Source organism: Trachemys scripta, chromosome 7 (assembly GCF_013100865.1).
Source record: "Trachemys scripta elegans isolate TJP31775 chromosome 7, CAS_Tse_1.0, whole genome shotgun sequence".
Classification (NCBI taxonomy): domain Eukaryota; kingdom Metazoa; phylum Chordata; order Testudines; family Emydidae; genus Trachemys; species Trachemys scripta.
The window spans coordinates 44,162,654-44,185,298 of record NC_048304.1 but is presented as its reverse complement, the minus strand read 5'-3'; positions in this window follow the sequence as shown (position 1 = coordinate 44,185,298).

The window sequence follows — 22,645 nt, the reverse complement described above, 5'->3', positions numbered from 1 at the left end:
CCTGTCACTGTAGGTCTTGAATACCTCCAGTAGCTTCTAAAGTGGAGCTCGTGCAGCAACAGCTTTGGTTTCAGTGCTGCCCACAGAGAGCAGCACTGTCTCATTTGTATGTATCCTAGTGCTTGGATGAAAAGGCAGTAAGTCCTTGCATTAGAACAGAGGATGGGATGGACCAAAGAAGTAACAGCCTATATATATTTTTCCCCCCAACGCAAATTAAGCCTGAACTGATTTCTTCCCTTCTCCTCTCCTCCCCCCCACCCCCAAAAAAAAGTTCATAACATGAATACTCTCTTTCTATTCACTTTGCCATGCCTCTGCTTCTTGGTTCTAAATCCTACTGGGACCAAAAATGAAGGACCCACACAGTAAACCCAATTCTCAGTAACACTAGTGCCCCTTTGGTGTAAGGGGCAAGCCAGGGACCCAAAGAGGGAGGGGACAGAAGGGAGCATGGCTGGAACACAATGTACTCCAGTTATTCTCTGCTCGTTAGGGCCCACAGGGAAGCAGAAAGTACATTAGAACAGTCTCAAGACTACTCTAACTGGGGGGGGGGAGGACTTGACAGGCCTCTGGCTGATCCAAAGTATAGGGCATGCAAAGGTGGTTTAAAGCTGGCCCCCCCCTTTTTTTTTCAGATTCAAGAGGCTTTGATAAGTTGTGTGTGTAGTGGAGGGGGTGTTATTTATTTATTTATTGCCAAGGCAATAGGTGTAAGGTTCTGTCTATGCAGCAATAAAATACCTACCATGGGCTGTGTCAGCTAACTCCAGCTAAGGGGCTCTAAACTTGCAATGTAGACATCCAGGCTTGGTCTTGAGCCTGGGCTCTGGTACCCAGGCTGAGGCCAGACATCTACACTGCAATTTTAGAGCCCCACAACCTGAGCCCAAGTCAGCAGACATGTGCCAGCCATAGGTGTTTTGTTGCAATGGAGACAGACCCTAAAGGTCTATTACCGTTGGCTCTGTTATATCATGTGATCTACTATACAGATGATACCATCCTTCCTGGGGAAATGTTCTGAATTTTCAGAACTGGATTTGTGTATGTCTTTGTAACATCTCAAATTAATTCTGTAAATAGAAAATCACTTTCTCCAATAGGAACTGGCATTTCATCTTCTACCCATCTGAGCAATAACATTGATAACTTCACACAGGGGCTAGAGATTTGCATTTCTTTTCATACTCCTGGTGTGTGTTAAGGGAAACAAACTTAATCCAGGTACATTTCAACACTTATTTCACATTTTTGCAAAGCTCACTGTACATTATAAATGTCTTTGCATATTTTATACCACTTAGAAAGGCCAATAGGTCTAATCCTAAATTTGGCTTGTTGTGAGAAGTGCAAAAAATATGTGCTGCCATAAAAATATCTAATCTGATGTAAATTCATCATATTTTCTGGTGCCTTAAATGCAACTCTGAAATAAGAATGTCACTGTGGGGTTCTATTCAGCTGCCTTCTAGCCTGTCTGCAATTACTCATGCTAAAAATTCAGCTCTGCTCCTTTCAGCTTAGTGGGCATAGTGACAAATAGTAGAGCATGATCTGGAAAGGTTTCATCCTATTTTCTGCCATGCAACACAGGATGTTGCAATAACAAAGCCCTTGAGCAGCACATTCTGGGATGTACCACTTTAAGGTCAAAGCAAGCATAGTTCTTTTACCCAGTCTGGAAAAAGTAGTCATGTCAAAAAAGAGTGAGATGAAGAAGGGAATGACAAATGTTTATGAGAGAGGTGTGATGGGTTCCCCAAGGTGCAACCTGGGAACTGGAACTGAGCCCTCTGTCTTACCAACCTGGGCTTCCTCTCACACTGTGATAATGTGACAAGCTGCAAACCTCTCAAGGTCCTGCCCTCACACAAATATTCACAGGCAGGGACACACCCAGCTGCATTACATGAAGGCTCTTGCATGGTGTCAAGTATCAGGGGGTAGCCGTGTTAATCTGTATCTACACCTGCTGGTGTCTCAAAGGGCTCTTTCAGCAGGACTGTATTTTCATTGGCTGCTGATCACACTCCAGGCCTGTTTAACCCCTGCGGGAGGGAGCAGGCTGGCCAGCCAGAGGGAGACAGCGCCATGCTCTCACCAAGTTCGCTGCTATGATTAATCCATGCATAGTGTCAGGGTTAAGACTGTAAATACAATAGGAAGCAGGGCAAAAGATTCTTCTTGCATCTGAAGAAGTGAGGTTTTTACCCACGAAAGCTTATGCCCAAATAAATCTGTTAGTCTTTAAGGTGCCACCGAACCCCTTGTTGTTTATGAAGGCTCTTGCCAGCCACTCATGAATCACCAATAGAGAAGCTCCAGCCAGTTCCCCACTGCTCCCCAGCCTAGGACCCCAGAGTTGTACTGTTTTGCCCTGGTCAGAAGCCTGACCAGTGTAAGTTTATTAGCCAATCCACCCCTCCCTTAATGTGGAAAGGACATGTATAAGTCTTTTGTTAACTGAGCTAAGATTTCCCATGCACTTCACTCAAAACACACTGCTTTAGGTAAAATATACAACAGGTTTATTAACTACAGAAAGATTTTATTAGAAGTATCAAGGCTGCTTCCCCACTTTGAACTTTAGGGTACAAATGTGGGGGCCTGCATGAAAACTTCTAAGCTTAACTACCAGCTTAGATCTGGTCTGCTGCCACCACTCCCAAAATGCTAATTCCCTTCCCTGGGTAGCCTTGAGAGACTCTTCACCAATTCCCTAGTGAATACAGATCCAAACCCCTTGGATCTTAAAACAAGGAGAAATTAACCATCCCCCTCCTTTCTCCCACCAACTCCTGGTGGATCAAGATCCAACCCCCTTGGATCTAAAAACAAGGAAAAAATCAATCAGGTTCTTAAAAAGAAGGCTTTAATTAAAGAAAAAGGTTAAAATCATCTCTGTAAAATCAGGAGGGAAAATAACTTTACAGAGTAATCAAACTTAAAGAGCCCAGAGGAATCCCCTCTAGCCTTAGGTTCAAAGTTACAGCAAACAGAGATAAACACTCTAGCAAAAAGGTACATTTACAAGTTGAGAAAACAAAGATAAAAACTAACACGCCTTGCCTGGCTGTTTACTTACAAGTTTGAAATATGAGAGACTTGTTCAGAAAGATTTGGAGAGCCTGGATTGATGTCTGGTCCCTCTCAGTCCCAAGAGCGAACAACCCCCAAAACAAAGAGCACAAACAAAAGCCTTCCCCCCACCAAGATTTGAAAATATCTTGTCCCCTTATTGGTCCTTTGGGTCAGATGTCAGCCAGGTTACCTGAGCTTCTTAACCCTTTACAGGTAAAAGGATTTTGGAGTCTCTGGCCAGGAGGGTTTTTATAGTATTGTACACAGGAGGGCTGTTACCCTTCCCTTTATAGTTATGAAAAGAAGTAATAGTGTACAGACCAAGGTTGGTGTCACGGAGTGTGGGGCGACACAAGGGCCTGCACCCCCGGCTTCCTGCGATTCACCATGACTCTCAGCCAGCCAGTAAAGCAGGAGGTTTATTTAGATGACAGGAACACAGTCCAAGACAGGTCTTGCAGGCACAGACAACAGGACCCCCTCAGTTAGGTCCATCTTGGGGTCCCAGGGCACCACAGCCCCCTTGCGAGGTCAGAGCCTCCAGCCAGCTCCCCAACTCTCTCCCCCAGCGTCTCCTCCCCCAGCCTTTGTTCAGTTTTCCGGGCAAAGGTGTCACCGAGCCTCTAACCCCTTCCTGGGTTCTCATGTTACATGCTCAAGTATCCTCCCTCAAGGCCAGTCTCCCATCCCCCAATGCAGACCATCCTAGCCACACTCCCCTGCCTTCCCAGCCAACACTCCCCACTCAGCCTTCAAAGACCACATACCACATTAAGAACAGTCCCAGTTCGTCACAGTTGGTTACCTAAGAAATACAACAAATTTGCAATTTGAATTCTATAAACTAGACAGGATTTGAATCAAGCAGTGTCTCACCTTCATAGATGGAATATAGTTTCTTAATACACAGGGTGGAACTCCTTTCCAGCCTGGGACCATCTCCTCAGTTCAGTCTTTGTTCTCTAGACTTGTTTTCAGGTGTTCCATTGTGTGGGGAGCGAGGCCAAGCGATTATGTCACTTCCTTCCTTTTAGAGCTTCTTCCAGCTTGCTGGAAAGATCCTTTGCTGTAACATGAGTCAAACAGTCTCCCTTGTGCATGTGCTATCTCTGAGAGGTTTACATTCAATAGTTCCTGCAGTAATCCTTGAGAGTGTGTATTCCCCTTAATGGGCCATCAACACTGTCTGTCTTCACTGTTGTACCTGAAAGGCTGCTTGTGAGTGTTCCCAACCTCACAACATATTTCAGTAACACATAGAAAAACTTGATAACTTCACATACAATGATAGCACATACAATTTAACAGGATATTAATGTTTAACAGATCAAGACTTTTAAAATGATACATCACAAGGCATACTGAGTAAAAACACACCATAATTATATCACTATGGTGAATATGTGGGTGCTGGGGTGTTGCTTTGGCATATAGAGCATTACAGGAGATAAAAAGTAGACTGATTAGCATCTCTCTAGAGCCCCAAACCTCCTTTACCCACTATGGGAAAACTTGCAGTCTCCAACTATCTTACTTTTGCGGGGTGGAGAGGAGGCTTGCTCACAACTCCACTTCCTGTCTGTGTCCAATCGTGGAAGTAAGTGGTATGGTGTAGGAGCTTGGGAATATTGGGGAGGGGATGTTAATTTTATCCAAACCTGTTGACCTATCCCTAGTCGTATCCCCTATAATATAACATTGTAGGACTGAAAAGGACATTGATAGATCATCTAGTCCAGTCCCCTGTAGTGAGGCAGGACTAAGTATTATCTAGAGTATCCCTGACAGGTGTTTCTTACCTGTTCTTTAAAACTTCCTATGCTGGAGATTCCATAACATCCCTAGTAACTTGTCAGGATAGTTAAGCCCTGGAACACTTAAGTCTCTACCAAATTGCCCTTTGCTGCAAGTTAAGCCCATTATTTATTGTCCTCCCCTCAGTGGATGAGGGCCTCCTCTTTTTATAATCTTTTTTTGTACCTGAAGACTATTATCATGTCCCTCCTCAGTCTCCTCTTCTCCAGACTAAACAAGCGCAGGTATTTTTAAATCTTTCCTTCTAGGTTATGCTTCCTAGACCTTTAATCATTTTTGTTGCTGTCCTCTAGACTTTCTCCAGTTTGTCCACATCTCTCCTGAAGTGCAGTGCCCAGAACTGGACACAGTACTCCAGTTGAGGCCTTAGTGCTGAGTAGAGTGGAAGAATTACTTCCCATGTCTTGCTTATAACACTCCTAATACCTCCCAGAATGAGGTTTGGGTGTTTTTCTTTTTTATTGTTGTTGTCTCATTGGTTTGAGATCCATTATAATCCCCAGATCCCTTTCCTTCCTGGGCAGACATTTCCCATTTTATATGTGTGCAATTGATTGTTCCGTTGTAAGTGGAATACTTTGCATTTATCCTTATTGAATTTCATCCTATTTATTTCAGACAATTTCTCCAGTTTGTCCAGATCATTTTGAATTCTAACCCTATCCTCCAAACTACTTGCAACCCCTCCCAGCTTAGTATTGTCCACAGACTTTGTGTATGCCATTATCCAAATCACTTCCAAAGATATTGAATGGAACTGGACCCACAGTGGATCTCTGTGGTACCCTACTCAGCATGTCCTTCCACCTTGACTGTGAACTAATCATTATGTTGTGGTGAATGGCTTTGCCAACACTGAGCATAACATGGCTATAGAAGAGACTTTTGTAGGCCTTCTGTGGGAGGAGGCACTACTTACACAGCAAGCTCCTTCCATATTCCAGTGCAACAAGGGTCAGCTCTGAGCTACTCCACAGGGAAGCCCTAGTGTGTGCTGCATAGCTGGTGCAGAGAAGCAAACTAACAGTGACGATCTGTCAGCAGTGTAGCAATTCATATACTTCCTGATGGTATCCTAGTTAAGGGAGGGGCTGAAGTCCTGTTACAAGAGTGAGTAGACAGGAACAACAGGAGATTCATGGATGATGTGGCATGACTCAGCCACCTAAAGGCATTTCCCTGAAGTAGAATTACCTTCCCCATAAAGCAGCAGGCATTGCTCTTAAGTATTACTGAGTAATAAGTAATTACTTAAGTATTACTGAGCTTAAATAGGTTCCCTAGGTGACATCCTGGTAAGTGGATTTCCCAATTAAGCGCATCCCGATTTAGTGGGCTGTACTGTAACGACAGAGCAATCAAGTACAGGTCAGTTGCAGCAGCAAACCTGGATCAAAGCTCTTCATTATTCGGAAATTGATTCCTGCTGCTCTTCTTGCTTTTCCTTTGCAGAGGAAAAGGCAAACTGCCATATGACTATCCCATGTGAGCCCTCTACTACTCCTAAGTATAACATAATCTGGCAGATGTCGCTTTCCTCCATAAGGCACCATTCTTGCAGGATACTTCCCCCTTCAGTGTTAATTTCCTGTGTCAAATCATGAATTACTTTTTGAGCCCGCATTGCAGGAACCTGTTAGGGATCTGTTCAGTGCTGCTGAATAATGCTCACTCTTGCATTTTTGCAGTCAGCTCTCCTCTGCTGAAGGTTGTAAGTGGGGCTGCTCAGGGCCTGTTCCTATGAGTTCTTCGCCATTCAAGCTGGGGGGAGCTTCTCTGAGTGGTCTGATATTGTAACTAGGACCTCTTCCAGGTAAGGAGAAACTTTGAGACGCTGCAGTGGCTGGTGAAATGCTTGCCATTGAGAAGGGAAGGGTGCCCTATTTAGCTGAGAGAACTTAACTGAGAGGAACAATGAACTCTGCTTGGAGTACCATTTGACCTGAAATTAACCTCTTGGAAAGAAACACTTTTTCTTTCTCTCTCCTTCAGATGGCTTCTCTTTAAAGGAAAAAGAGAACAATTCAATGAGACTGAGCACCTCCCAAGCTCCATCCTCCATGGCTCTGGGGACAAGAGTATTTTAGAAGGAAATAATCAAGCCTTAGCTCCTTTAATCTTCTTCCTTGAAACTTTTTGTGCATAATATTGTCAGGATGCTCCTAAAGAGTCACAGATACTTGCCTTGCTTTCAGAAAGAGCCAGGTCACTAGAGACAGTACATCAGTCCAAGGAGCTCCTGAGTTCTAGCTTTCGGGGTGGGGGGCTTTGCTGCACCTGACTTCAAATGAGCCTTGATGAGCTCCAGAGAACTCAAGGGAATTGGAATTCTCTTCTCTCACCCCAGTGAGGAAAGCATGAGACAGACCGATAGATTAGGATTGTTAGGCTGAGATTAGGCAGCAGCTAATCTACAGGTGGTGGCAGTTAAGAGCCCACAAGGCTTGGTGGTATCTCACTCACCTCAATCAGATTGATGCAGCTCTTGGAACAAAATGAGTGACTCAGTCTACAAACAAATCAAAATAATAATAAACAGGGAAGTGGAGACACTATTTCCTATTGGTCAACAATACATTCAACTGGGCCTGTCATCTCAAAATATTTGATGCTAAAAAACTTTGTTGGAGACTCAAAGAAGAAACCAATTCAGAAGATATTTACAGACCATGCCTGCTGAAAGTTTCAGCACTCATACGTATGGGACACCTGTGTCCAGCCCCATCATACCATCTTTCACTTCTCCCATATATGGCCCTATGAATAAAGAGAACCAACTGCTCCAACATCCTAAAGCTACCAGTAAGATTTACCTGTAACACATCATTAGTACACACAGTATAGAAGCTGAAATACTGTCACAAGAACCATACGACATTTTCTTCTGTTCCTTTGAGGCCTGATCCTTCTGGGCTTTGGATCAGGCCCCTGGTGCATATGCAACTCATCTGATAGATGTCCTCCGTTCAGGTTGGTGCCGTTCTAACATGATGCTGCAGTGAAAGTAGGTAGGTCACCTCCCTGCCTACTTACTGGGCATCAAGACAACAGTGAGAGCACTGCTGCATCATCCATCAGGAAACCTCGCTTGGGTCTGACCACTGAGAATTAGCCCAGGGATGGAGGGTTGGAATTGGTGTGAATTCAGCATTGCATGATGCTTTTCCTGGCCAAGGTATCTCTAAAAGGGCCTTTACACAATGCTTAAATACATGGGGGAGGAAAGGGTTACACTTAGAACTAGTGCAAAAAGAGCTGCAAACTGTGTTCTCAGCAATGGACTTTACATAGCCTTGGACACTAGAATGTGATGGGACCAAGCCCAAACTCCAGATCAAAGCATGGCCAGCCAGTCTCTGATTAGAGCCTGCTTGATTGTTGGCTGGCCTGTCCTGACTGCCTTCTGAAAGGGCCCATGTGACATCTAACTTCTACTTACACAGGTAGAAGAGACCTTAATGTCTCCCCTGAAGGGTATTGCTTCTAGCAGCACTGTGCTCATCCCCTCCTCCTGTACCTTGGGCATTGTGCTGGAGATACAAACCCAAGTAAATCTGTGTGGGCTGTGAACCTTGTATTAGAGGCAAGAGGGCTGCCAAGTGAGCCTCCTATGGCCACACCCACTTTGGAGTACTTCTCCATGGTGAGGCATGGGGGTCCACTGTCCAGTATGGGCTGTTTAGCACAGCCAGGTGAGGCCTGACTAGCCATGGCTGTCTGTTGTTAGCCATTGGCATTGTACGGTGGAAGGAGAAAGCTGGGGGCTTATGACAATCTCATGAGCCTTCTTACTAGCTGCCCCTTCCTGTAAGAGGTACATTTTTAATGACTTTTTGGTCAGCCATCACTTCTGTACCCATGTGGACACTGAATAATACAATCACCTAGGCACTTGCCTCATGTACCTTGGCTGTTGTGCTTGCCCCGCTAAGCCTTCAGGAGGGCACGGCCAAATCCCTGTTCTCTCCATCTGGGGCAAGACCTGCTGTTGGTTCTTATCTGTTCCCTAAACTTAAACTCTCTTCAGTGTCCTGCTGAACCCATCTGAGAAGCTGTGCGCTTGCAGGGTGGCATTGGCTGTTGTTCCACAGGAGTGGCTGGTTTATTACACAAATTGAATCTATTTCCCCATGTTAAGTATCCTCACACCTTCTTGTCAACTGTCTGAAATGGGCCATCTTGATTATCACTACAAAAGTTTTTTTTCTCCTGCTTATAATAGCTCATCTTAATTAATTAGCCTCTTACAGTTGGTATGACAACTTCCACCTTTTCATGTTCTCTGTATGTATATATATCTTCTTACTATATGTTCCATTCTATGCATCTGATGAAGTGGGCTGTAGCCCACGAAAGCTTATGCTCAAATAAATTTGGTAGTCTGTAATGTGCCACAAGCAGGGCCGGCTCCAGGGTTTTGGCCGCCCCAAGCAGCCAAACAAACAAACAAAAAAAGGCGCAATCACGATCTGCGGCGGCAATTTGGTGGGAGGTCCTTCGCTCCGAGCAGGAGTGAGGGACTGTCCGCCGAATTGCCACCGAACAGCTGGATGTGCCGCCCCTCTCCGAAGTGGCCGCCCCAAGCACCTGCTTGGTAAGCTGGTGCCTGGAGCTGGCCCTGGCCACAAGTACTCCTGTTCTTTTTAGTGTGACTTTGGTTTCTCTGACTCCTTTGGATTCTGCTAGTTTACAGTGCCACCCACTGGCAGAGACTCTCCGGAGACACCTCTTTGGTAGGTTTCCTTAGGCACAGCTGATGCGCCGAAAAGGAAATCTCAAAGATCAGCCCTACCGGCTGTTAACACCTACAGTAGCCCCTGCAGTCACTGCTCCTGCTCTCATGGATTCTGAAATCTCCTATTCAAATCCTTTTAGATGAAGTTTTTAGCTTGTGTTTGAGTTTCTGCCATTCAGGACTGTCCTAAAGTTCCAGAATGTTTGGATCCAAGATTTTAGTTCAGGCCCCATCCTTTGGGTAGGATATGGGTTAACAAAGCAGGCAGAGCTAAGCAGGGACAGAGAGAGATCCTATTCTCTGACTTAGCTTTAGATTAGAGATTGCGTAGCCAGCCAGAGATTTTTAAATAATGCCTATTAATAGGCGGCAAGCGCTTATTTAAACTAACACTTGACAAATGGCATGACGGGGGCGTTGGCTCCCAAGCACTGTCTCATGAACAGTACAAAGAGGCAAGAACTGAAGGGTAGCCTGTCACAGCATCCAAAATGACAGTAATGAAAGGTTTTTGGTGCTTGGTCTCTGGGAGCTGTTCCCCGCACAATCCCCCTTGAGTCTCTGGAGGAAGGGGATGATTAAAGCAAAGGAGGGAGATGAGTGTCAGGAGGGACTAGAGTGCTAAGTCGTTACGTTTTGTCTCCCAAATAGTATCTGCGTAGGCTGAGGGAAGCCATAATCCAGCTCCAAAAAAGCTAAACCACAAACCCAGATACTTACACAGCGTCAGTGCTGATGAGTAATCACAGATTTATTTAAGGCCAGAAGGATTATTATGATCATGTAGTCCTGGCTTCCTGCATAGCACAGGCCATAGAACTTCACCCCATAATTCCTGCCTCAAGCCCATAACTTCCAGTTGAGCTCTCTCGTATCGTTCAGAAAGATAGCCAGCCTTGACTTGGACTCCAAGCGATAGAGAATCTGCTGCATCCCTGAGCACATTGCTCCAGTGGCTTACCCTTCCTGTTGAAACAAGGGGCACTTTGTTTAAGTCTGAATATGTCTACCTTCAGCTTCCAGCCCTTGGATCTCATTATGCCTCTTTCTACTAGATTAAGCGGTTGTCTGTCAGAAGTCTCTTCATATATGTACTTGTAGACCATGATCAAATCACCTCTTAACCAATTGAACATAAGCTCCCAGTGTGATGCTGTAGTTAAGAGGGGGAATGTAATCCTGAGATGTATAGAAGAGAGGAAAATCCACTTCCCTACTCCGATTTGGTGTATTACCCTTGTCTACTACGTTAGGGAGACTATTACTGGAATCATGTGTCCAGTTCTGGTGTCAACACTTGAAGAATTCTGAACCCTTTCCCAGTTTTTGGCAGAGCACTAAAAGAATGTTTTGAGATATGGAAACATGCCCATAGGGGTCATGGTAACCTTCTGGCTTCTTTAGTCTATCGAACAGAAGGTTACCATGACTCCTATGTCCTTTTCAAAGTCACTGCTTTATAGGATATAGTCCCGATCTTACAGATGCAACCTACGTTCTTTGTTGCTAGATATGCATTTTAACACAAAGGCGATATATTGTACAACTGAGCCCTCCTTCCCAAGCAATCCAGGTGAGTCAGTATAATTGATCTGTCCATCATTGTTTACCATGCCACCAATTTTTGGGTCATCTCCAAACTTTGTCAGCAGTGATATAATTGATTTATATTTATATCTTCTGCATCATTGATAAAGATACTGAATAACATTGGGTCAAGCACTGAAATTGTGAGACTCCACTAGAAATACCCCTATTGGACAACTGTATTCCCCATTTACAATTACTCTATTATGATCAGTCTGTTAACCAATTTTAATCCATTTACTATGGTCTGCACTTTCTTACTCAGAATGCCATGCAGGACAGAGGTCTGTCTAATCAGCCTGCTTACCTCTTAAGTTCTCTGGAAGTTCCCCAGTATTCAAAAGTTTGTTTAAAAATCACTTTATGCTTCAGAACTTCTCAGTCAATTCTTGTAATATTTTTGGGCACTAGTTACCCAGTACTGCAGACTTGAAATTTTTTTTACCTTTAATAGCTGCTGTTTCTAATTCATCAGTAACTTGGCAGGATGCGAAAGTGTTTCATTGTCAAAGATATTATGAATATATCATTCTGCCCCTTTCTGAATACAGTACAGAAATATTTCCTGCTGCCCCATGTGCATTGTGATGTCCAGATATTAATGAATCCACCTCACACTCCAGCATGGTATGTATAAAAGTTCCTCCACTGAAAAATGGGAATATGAGACAAAAAGCCTTGCCCAGGGCTACACAATGAGTCGGTGACCAAGCCAAAAGTAAACTCTGGCCCTCCTGATTCCCAGCATTGTGCACATTCCTCCAGATCACGCTGCATGATGGAATAACCAGCTCTTACCAGAGGTTTAAAAAAAGGAAGTGTTAGAATTACTTCTTTTATCCTCTCATAACACGTTATCCAAATGACTGAAAAAATAAGTCTGCCTCAATTTATTGAAAGAGTAATATCAGCAAAATAACTGACTGGGTTCCATTCAAAGGAACCACTGGCTCAGAACTCTGAAAATGGATACCTTTCATTGGGGCCTGCTAAGATTGAAGCCAATAGCAAAACATTCCCTTGACATAAGTGGAAGCAGGATCGATGCCCTACATTTGGTGCTTATTAACCTTTGGATTAGATGAACGGTGTCTAGCATCTATTGCAACAATTGTATTTCACATAAGCTAGTAGCGCTGCAGGACTACTGTGAAATTCAAGGCTGATTATGTAAAATGCATGTGGGCAGAGACAGGGCTGTAAGCATCTGGCAATAAAGCCCCATTACACAGTGAACAACTGCAGACAAAATCCATGCTCTAATCACTAGGAGGATAAGATTTAACAATGGTCAAATGAAGGCAATTTACTAACATTCATCATGGCTTTTTGGATGAGAGACAAGACCAACCGCTCCTAGTCATTTATACTCCCCACTAACTCTTACAATAAGTGCTGTAGGATCAGCCCTGCTCTCCTGGCCAAATTACAACTCAGGCAATTATATTCTGCCTCCTTCCATTCCCCCTGCCCATTCAGACATAAGGCTACTTTCTGTGGTGAATGAGAGTCAGATAAAAGCAATTTGTTTACAGCTCATGCTGGTAGTTTGGGCAATTGCTAGAATTCATGCTCACATAGCATCACTTCATTTTGTGTACAATAAGCAGAAATGTCCACGTGCATCATGCTTTAAACTCTAGGTACTTGATCCAAAGCCTACTGAGGTTGGGGAAGAATCTCATTGACTCCAATGAGTTTTGGATTAGACCCCTAGTATTCTGTTGAAGACAGTCACAAAGTTCCTGTTACTTTCTCTCTCAACTAGTTAGCAGCAATGAACAATGGGCTGACAAAGGGGGAAATAGTTGCTTTTTGCCAGTGTAAGTTAGTGGTTTCCATCCTCTGATCAGAGTGCCATGAGAGAATGGTGGAGAGCCAAATGCCCAGAGCTGAACCATGTCCAGCTTTGATAGTCATCCCTAGACAGAGCTACAGGTGAAGATGTTCCAGACTGGATGGTCTGTGTGAGAGTGGCTAAATGAAGGCCCAACTTTCTTTTGGAGCCTGTGGATGCAGCAGGGATAGGTGTTCCCAAACTTGATTTCTTCTTTCACAGCTTGCTACTCCTGGGGGAATTCTGCAGCACTGCGCAAGTGCAGAATTCATGTTTCCTGCAGACTTCTTTGCTTCCCCACAGAAAAATGACTTTCTGATGGGGAAGCAAAGGGAAGCCTCAAGAGCAGTCATGCGACCCTCCCTAGCAGTATGTTTTGGGTGCCCAGCAGAGAGGTAAATCACTGTGGGGCAGGGGTGGGACTGGGGAAGACCCAGCTGGTGGCTCCTACCCTGCACTGGGCTCAGCTGCTAATCCTGGCTGGGCTGGGGAGGACAGAACTTCCTCTTCCCCTGCATGGCATCCAGGTCTGGGTCAGACCCCAGATTTCTCCCCAGGCTGCAGGAAGCTCTGCAAAATCCCCACCCATTGCTTCTCAGCTACAGGGGGTGGGGGGCGAATCACTGTACGGGGAGCTGCTCCCCCATCTGCCCAAACCCCATGCATCCAGACCTCCTCATACTCAGACCCTCCTGCTGAGGTCTACTGCACCTGGACCACCCCAATGAGCCACCCACACCCTGATCCCTACTCCACCAAGCCCCAACCAGCTGCACCTGCATCCCCACCTCACTGAGCCCCACTACCTCAGCATCTGGACCCTGTCCTCCTGAGCCCCAAACACCTTCACCTGGAGCCCCTTGCAGAGTCCCATTACTGTTTCACCCAACAAGCCCCTATGCATCCAGATCACCTCCCGCATCCAGACTGCCACACACAGAACCCTCTCTACCCACACCTGGATCCCCCACACACTAAGCCCCTCCACATTTGGATCCTGCCTGCCTGTCCACACATGGCACGGAGGGGCAGGGCCTTGGGGTATTTCTGGAACAGGCCCAGTCCTTGCACTGTGTCAGGGTTGGGTGCAGCCTCACTGTTGAGCCATGTCCTGGGGGGAGCTGCAGAGTGATCTCTTACCTCTATGCATCCAGTGGCCTGTACTCTCCAATGCCACGCTGGAGCCTTTACATTTATTTGACAAAATTTGCAGAATTTTAAAATGTGCACAGAATTATTATTTTTTGGCACAGAATTCCATCAGGAGTAAGCTGGGAAAAAAACCACTTCCAAAATGTCCACTATCCCATTGTTTGTTCGGACTAAAGTCCTGCTTTACTCTGAACAATATTTCATTGCGCTGACAACCAGAGACTAAAGACTTGTTCATATAATGCACTTAGTGCTTGTGCTAATGTCCCCCTATAGTGGCCAGAAAGAGATATTACAACAGCCCTTTATTTGATCACGGTTATGAGCCCAGACTCAAGCAGTTGAAGGCCTGTGCATTTGGTTTCATTTGGGAAGGTCTGAGGTTTAATCCCAGCTAATGACATGGTGGGGGTATATGCCCTTGTTAACACATACAGGCTGTTTATTTACATAGTTTTTCTTTCTAGTACACAACATCCAATGTGGGGAATTGTGAAACTCAAATACAAAAATAACAATCCAAGTCTAACACCCTTTCCCTGTTATATCCGCTGCTCCCCCTTCCTCCCCCCCCCTGTCCAAATACCCTTTGCAAAGCCTAATGCATTCAGGTTATACTCTAGTCTTGTTCTACAAAATCAAGTGATGGACTCTTCTATCCACTTCCACTGGGAGACTATGCCATGGCTTAGTAGATGTCACTACTTAAGTTCTGATATGCAGCGTAACTTTTTTTCCTCTGCTCAATTTCTTCCCCTTGCTGATTTGCACCCATCTAAACCATCCTAAATTCCTCCCCCTCCTTGTTTACCTCTCAGCTTCTTGTTTTTTTACAAAGGTCACTGACAGGGACATTCCTATCTCTAATGAGAAATGGGTTTGTGGGCAGTGCAGGCTGGAGTCTCTCTGAAAATCTCCGCAGCTGCATGAAGCTCCCTGTGGACTCTGCCACAGTGTGTCTATGTAATGTGTCTCTCTGCCTGTAGGTATCCTGTAACCCTCCTGCTATCAAAAGACACCAAAGGGTTCCTGGCGTTAGTGCTTTATAAACGGAGCTGGTGTGATATGATAGGAAATGACACCAGTTAAGAAAAGACCTGGGACAAATGGGAGGTAGTTGCCATGGAAATTACTTAGTGTATGGAACTGTAACAACAAAAGAAGAAAAATCTACCCTTGATTAATCCAGGGTTTGACTTTATCTTGTTTTAGGAAAAACTTTGGGTTTAAAATCTTTATAATACCATCTTCCCCCCTTTTCCCTCCTTCAAAACAGCTCTGAGAACATGTAGCATATATGTTCTGGTATATAGTCTTTCATTTGCTCTGGCCATGTATTTCTCTCTAGAGGAATCATTTCAGTTGCAGCACATTAGCTGAGCTGCATAGCTCTGAGATCCCAGGATGAAAAGCACCAACTCATGCAATATTCATTCACTTATTCTTCATTCATTCATTTATTCATCCATTCATCTGATTCATTCACATTTGCTCTGCAGTTTAATGAACAGTGCTTTGCCTCTGGAGTTCTGCCAAGCCTTCCATCGCACGCTACCTCTGAAATGCAGTGGCTATCTTAAAGTCCTATGCTCACTAACTTACAGGGTGAACCCCTACATGCTCTAAATGGCTGCAATGTTCTGCACCACTGGGCCACCCTAATAGATTTAGCTAAAATCCCATTACACTTTCCTGTACCTTTCTTGAATCCCTTTCCAATCGTTGCTGACCACTTAGTGCTTTCTCTTCGTGGTGACTTGCCCATGTCATTCTAAAGAGGGCCCAATGCGGGGGAGGGCAGACTTCTATAACTCATGCCTGAGGTTGCGGGTGTGATTTCACAAAAGCTGTGTTGTGGCCAGGGCTGGCTCCAGGTACCAGCCCAACAAGCAAGTGCTTGGGGCAGCCAAGGGGAAGGGGCGGCACATCGGGCTGTTCCATGGCAATTCGGCAGTGGGTCCCTCTTGGAGGGAAGCACCTGCTGCCGAATTCCTGCCGAAGAAGAAAGCAGTGCGGTTGAGCTGCCGCTGGAGTGCCGCTAATCGCGATTGCGATCGCGGCTTTTGTTTTGTTTTGTTTTGTTTTTTTCCGCCGCTTGGGGTGGCAAAAACCCTGGAGCCAGTCCTGGTTGTGCCATCCCTGAAGAAATAGGGCAAGGTGACTGACTACAAAAGGGAAGAGCCTCCATCAGCAAACACATACGTGCATAAGTTGACTGGGGCTTTGGTACAAAATATCTTCAGGTGATAGATTGAAAGTGGCAGGCACAACTAAAAGGGTAAATGCAATTTGATGGGCCTAGAGAAGAAGTATGGTCTAGTGGGTGGGGCACTGTACTGGGGCTTTAGGGAGACTTGAGCCAGTGGTAGAGCTGACAGAATAACCCACTGTGTGACCTTGAGTCAGTCACATCACCTTTGCCTAGACCACAATACTTGCCCTGAAGCATTTATATCTTACTGCAAGTTTGTACAGCACCTAGTAGAATGGGGGCTGATCTCTGGAGGCTCTGGGTCTGTGGTTCTGAACCTATTTACCATTGTGGGTCACATATGCAGCTCTATATGTTATGTGGACTGCATCCACACAATATAGGTGTAAGCAGTGTCTGATTGAATGTTCCCCTGACAGCTAACTGGGAGGAGGAGAGACTTCAGGAGCAAACTGTATTTACATGAACATACGTACTCTGCAGAGATATCCAACAGAGCAGTGTTGCTTAAAGTGATCAACTTTGGCTGGTATTGGTTTACAAATCACTTCAGTACTGAATGCAGAGGTTGTGAAATGCTGTTATCAATGTTGTCTTTATTATATGAATAAAGGGGAGCAGAATTGTGCATAACCTGTCCCAAATGACGAGGTCACCCTCAGCTGAAAGGACCTCATTAAGCCAGGGGCTCAAATGCCAGACTCTGGGTGGGAACAGCTGTCCCAGCCCGGAGGTATGGGCTCTTCCCTAAGGGTCCCCAGTCTGGTTTAGCCTGTTTCTCCCCACTGTTCAAAGATAGAGCTAAATAGGCTTCATAGGAGCCTTTTTGTGATGTTAAGTACTCAGTGAGAGCTGAAATCACTTCTGGTGGGGCAGTGTTTCTGCCCAGCCTGCTGAGAGTTAAAAATCACTAAGACTGACCTACAGAGGTCACATCAGAAAGGCAGATGGCAGCAGGCGGTGACTAGTAGCCAGTGGGAGGAACCGGCAAAAGTGGGGAGCAGCGTCTGTTGGGAGGTGGTGAGGTGCAATTGGCTGTTGGGGCAGCCAGACAGCGAGGAGCAGTTGGCTGGCGGGGTAAGCCAGTGGCCTTCTTCGCTGGGTAGGAGGTGAATTCATACAGATGCCCTTCTGAAACCTGGGTCCTCACTGACCAAGGACAACCACTGTGAGTGGGGTACGGTGAGGGAGCAGATGGGGGCATATTAAAGGAACTTTTAGTTGTAGAACTCAAGAACATGAGGCAGAAGACTCTGCCCCATGCACTCCAGGGCAGGTGTCCTGCTCACAGTTTTAGGTTTATGAATCCTGCTTGCGGCATTTTCCCTAATTAATGTCAGGTGACTTCCCTCCTTTCATTAAAAGTTTATTTTCTACACTCAGACTCTGTGCTTGCCAGTGGGGAAGTATTGCCTCTCAGTGAGGCACCATGGGGTAGTGTGTAATTTTTCCAGGTTACTGGGTGGGGGCACAAGCCAGTTCTGTGTTTTATTGATGAAAAGGAACCCCTAGGTATTGAACCCAGCCCTGGTTGCTGTTGGCTCCACCTGGCAGAAGGGTTACATATATACTACCTGTATGGCCCTGAGGATGTCACATGGGCCGCAGCTGTGCGCTGATTGGGCTGCAGGTTAAGAACCACTGCTCTAGGTGCTACCATAATACAAATAATAATTCTTTCCTTTTCCTAATAAATGTTTGTATTATGTACATGCCTTCTTCTCCTTCTCTTTGGCAGTAAGCTTGCCAAGCAAAATAACAATGAAATGAAAGAACGATTGACTGGCTTCACTTGGTGAAGAGAGAAATGTGTGCAAGAGGGACCAGAATGTGTCTACCACCCCCGCACTTGTTTCCTTATGCCACTGCTTGGCAACGTTTGTGCACACAAACCCATATTGTTGCTACTGATCTTCACTAAATAAAGCTCCTGACTCTCTGAGGAGCTGAGAATTTCTTCCCTCTCCAGCCCACTTCTGACGTCCTCAGCCAGCTATATTTGCACTTGAGACCTAACAAATAGGCCAAACTTAACTCTGTCTCAGGATAGAACTTTTGGGCCAGATCCTCAGCTGGTGCAAAACATAGATCTGCTGACCTCAATTGAGCTATGATAACTTACTGCCGTTGAGGATCTGACCCCGAGCGCTGAAACCAAAGATGACAGCTGGAATGTCAACTTCAAAAAACCCTCCACATTGGCCTAATTCTATTTCCATTGAAGTCAACAGGAGACTCATTTATTTTAAGTGGGGCTAATGCCGAGCACTCTTGACAAATTACAGCTGCTATCCATACGTTGATCATCACCTCCCTCAACTACAGTGAATGTTCTTCCTGTCTGTCCAAAATGCCCCCAGCTAAAATCAGGTGTATGCCATTTTTTGTCTTTCTCCTTCCTTAAATCCTTTTAACTTGACTTCATTTCCCTTCCTGTATCAACCTTCAGCTCCTCACTCCCCTTAGAGAGATAGGCAGGCATGGTGAAAATGATCATAAAGAGAAATAGCTGGGCAGTGAGCAATGATGGAAAAGGAATGCAAGGAAGTTACAGTGAAGCAGGGCAAAACCCAACTCTTCTATGCCCTATGGTGCATTCCTATTCTGTCCCATCTGAAGGACCACCATTATAATGAAGCTCCAGCATTTGAAAAATGGCTGCCAAATATCTGCTAAGACATTGCATTTGCATTGTGTACAGCAGCAAAGGGGACTCCATTGGTGGAGGGTAGCTCTTATGGTGGGGAAGCCATACCCTATGGGAGTCTCAGTTGCTCCTTGTGACTTTCTCTCACACACGCTTCATTTGCTGGTGTTTTTTGGCCTCTTATATGGCATTGGAGGTGTCACACAGGCTGAGATGCTGAGGAGAGCTCTGGGAAGGCTTGGTGCTGTGAGCTTAGTTCACTGCCCAATGAAGTTAAAGGTGATCTTTCCATTAGCTTCAATAGGTATTGAATCGGGCTCTGTGCAAGTCAAATGCTGTGGGGCTGAGGGACTGAATCTCCAATACCAGTCTGAGTATCTGTGTCATTAGGTGGCTGCAGTGGGAGTAACTGCCATATTCCACTGGACACGCACACGGATTGATCGAGTGGCTCTGAGGTATTTGTCCAAGCAGCTGGGTCTTGCCTGTATTCTCCTTGTATGTAGTCTCTGCCCTCATCCAGTTTCTGCCTCTCTATGAGAGTGCATGGGAGCAGGTAGGGATATTACTGGTTTACAAATTCCAGTTCCCATTTTAAAATGACCAGCTGGTGTTCTTTGCCTGAGGGCCATTACTGTCTGTCATTACACAGGCATTTCTCCTGAAGGAATTAAAATGGCTGGGTTGTGGCTGAGAATAGGCTGTCTGAAAATCCAGGCAAGATTAAAGGAGCAAAATGGTTCTCCTGCCTATGACCTTACAAGAGGAAAATAATTCCCCTCCTTCCCCAAAACCTGCCTTACAGTGCACCCCAGTGATCTGTATTCTGTCTCTCCAAATGGCTACATGCCTTTCTGGACCCAAGGAAGCAAACCAAAATCAGCCATTCTTCATATAATGGACAGAGACTTTACTTTGGTCCAGCTTTTTATTGAATATTTGCTTCCATGATTGTTACTTGCTCAATTACCTCTGCGTGGCTCCTTCCACTGGCCCGAGCTAACTTATTGTCTCAAGAGCAATTCTGGATTCTGATCATTCCTGCAGCGCTGCTGCCTTGTGGCGGTATTCTGTAGGCTCTGTGGCCAAGGTAACTTGAGGTGAGTCGTGCTGCTGAATTACCCATCAAGTTAATTAGGAGTGGGTGATTGATGCCCCAGTGCATGCTGGAACAGAGAGCAGCAGCAAAGACTTAATCCTGTCGTCTCTCGAATGTGAAAGCAGGTAGCAACGAAAGGGAGATTTGTTTCATACTGCTGACAGCATGACCCGGCTTTCACTTTAATTCTAGGACAGTGAACGGTCTTTATTACACTGCTAGCACAATGTCTGCCCATGCTTCATTCCTCCATCACTATTTAATACTAGAGCCCTCATTGCCACAGATGTAAAGTAAGGGACTGCCCCTGCCCTGAAGAGCTTACAGTCGGAATAGAGCAGGCAGATGGAGGGTGTGGGAAAGGCAGTAGGATTCATCCCCACTTTACTGATTTGCGGGTGGGGGAGGAGGGGGGGAGGGAGGAGGAAATGAGGCAGAGGGTGTTTAAGACTTGTCCATGGTCCTACAGGGATCCTGTGGCAAAGGTGAAAACTGAAACTAGCTCTGCCTAGTCCTGGAACTTACCAACCAACACACCTCTTCCTCTCCATTGCTTCACTGAATCTTAGTTCAACAAAGCTCAGTGCAAAGGCAATTCACAATTTCCTATTCCTTCAAAACAGAAGATCCTTAGCTCCCACTTTCCATGGCACATACTGTACAGAGAGATCAGCCACAACCCTGAAAGATGCTGAGCACCCATCAGTACTGTCCTGAAGTCAATGGGACTTCCCCCTTTTGGAATCCCCTGGGGTTGTGGACTGGAGAATGGAAGTGAAAGGAAAATGCTTCTCTGATCTTCACATTCAGGACAAGTGAACAGGTCGATTTCACACTGAGCAAGTACTAGTCCCAAGGGATGAAGTTACAGGACCAAACTGGGAGTAGCTATATAAAGATGCTGGTATTTCATTGTTCTGATCCTAAATTGAATATCAAACTTGCCAAAATGTAGAGGTGAACTAGTGCCACCACACACCAATTTTCCATAAACAACAAAAAACCCTACTTAAAGATAATGCCTAGGAACCCAGGCCTGCTTGGTGCAATAATTCTGATACTTTTTTTTAAGTGGGTTGATTTTCCTATAAAAGAGCTTTATAGGCTTCTATTCTTTACAGTCATGGTAGTCAGGTGGGAAAGATCAGACAAAACACATTATAGGGTCATTTACTGACAAATACAAAAGTGTGACAGTTTTAATCTGCTGCTAAATCAGTGAGAGACACATTTTCCCACAACTTAGTACACTGTGGATTAGGAAATGAAGATTTTTATTTAGTTTTAATGGCATATACGATGATAAGCGCATAAAGTGCATAAGATGTGGATTAGCATAAACTATAAAGCCATCACATGTTCTCAATATACTGTATGCCAAGACCTTGTCCAAGTTCAGCAGGAGTAGCAATAAGAATTTCTAAAGAGCTTTGACAATAGAAGTTCCTTTACTAGTTGCCCAGAAATTCTAAATACAAGGCTAGACTTAGCAGTGGTGTAAGCAAATATCACTCATTTGAAATCAATGGAGTTTTGCCTGCTTCAACCAGCCCTCAATTGCTAATGGAACCTTTAGCGTCTGTACAGCAACTCCCACAAGGGAGTCCTGCCTGGCTCCTAGCTGCAGCTTATTTTCCAAATAATAATGACTTGGTGTTTTATAGAATAATAAGCAAATGCCTGATATGATATCAGGTAGATATTTTGTCCATGCCAGAGAACCTCCCAGCATGGAACTGGATGGCTTGAGGATACATCTCTGTCCTTTCTCATCAAGGATACTAGCTCAAATTGGGCCTGTGTCAACATCAATGGCAGGCAAATACCATCTCTGACCAGGTTTGACGCCCTTTCTAAATGCAGTCATTGGTGGTCCCAGTTTTTGGTTCTTACGAGACAGGGATCTACGTCCTGACAATCTCAGCAGAAATGCCATGGACTGAACAAACATAACCACCCCTTTCATCCCAGAGGTGGTACCCCAAGCGGGAAACTGATGTATGATGCCTGGGGATCGAGAGAGCCAAAAAAGGTAGATTAAAGCCACCTCTCATTTACTCCATTCAGCTGTGCCAAGCAGACCCCTGGTGCAGCTGAGGAACTGACAGAGAATCTTGCACAAACAAAGGTATTAATCCAAATAAATCGCACCTTGCCGTATTTGCCGCAATCTTCCCCTCCACCAGCTCCTCTCTATAATCAAACTCCTCCACATATTACATGGGGAACTTCAACCTGCCCCCACTATAACTAATCCAAACTTTGCCAATGACCTGTGGAGGCAGTACTGGGCCCTGAAACCTGATTACTTCTAAAGACTCTACTTCCTCACGCTGGAAATGAAGCAGTACACAACTAGCACTAGGTGGCATTTTTTCCTCCTTGGAAAATTTTAGATGACAGACAAACTTGACTTGGAAATATCGCCATGCAGCCTCCTAGGAGTTATAGTGTGGGTGCCTCATACCCTCGTT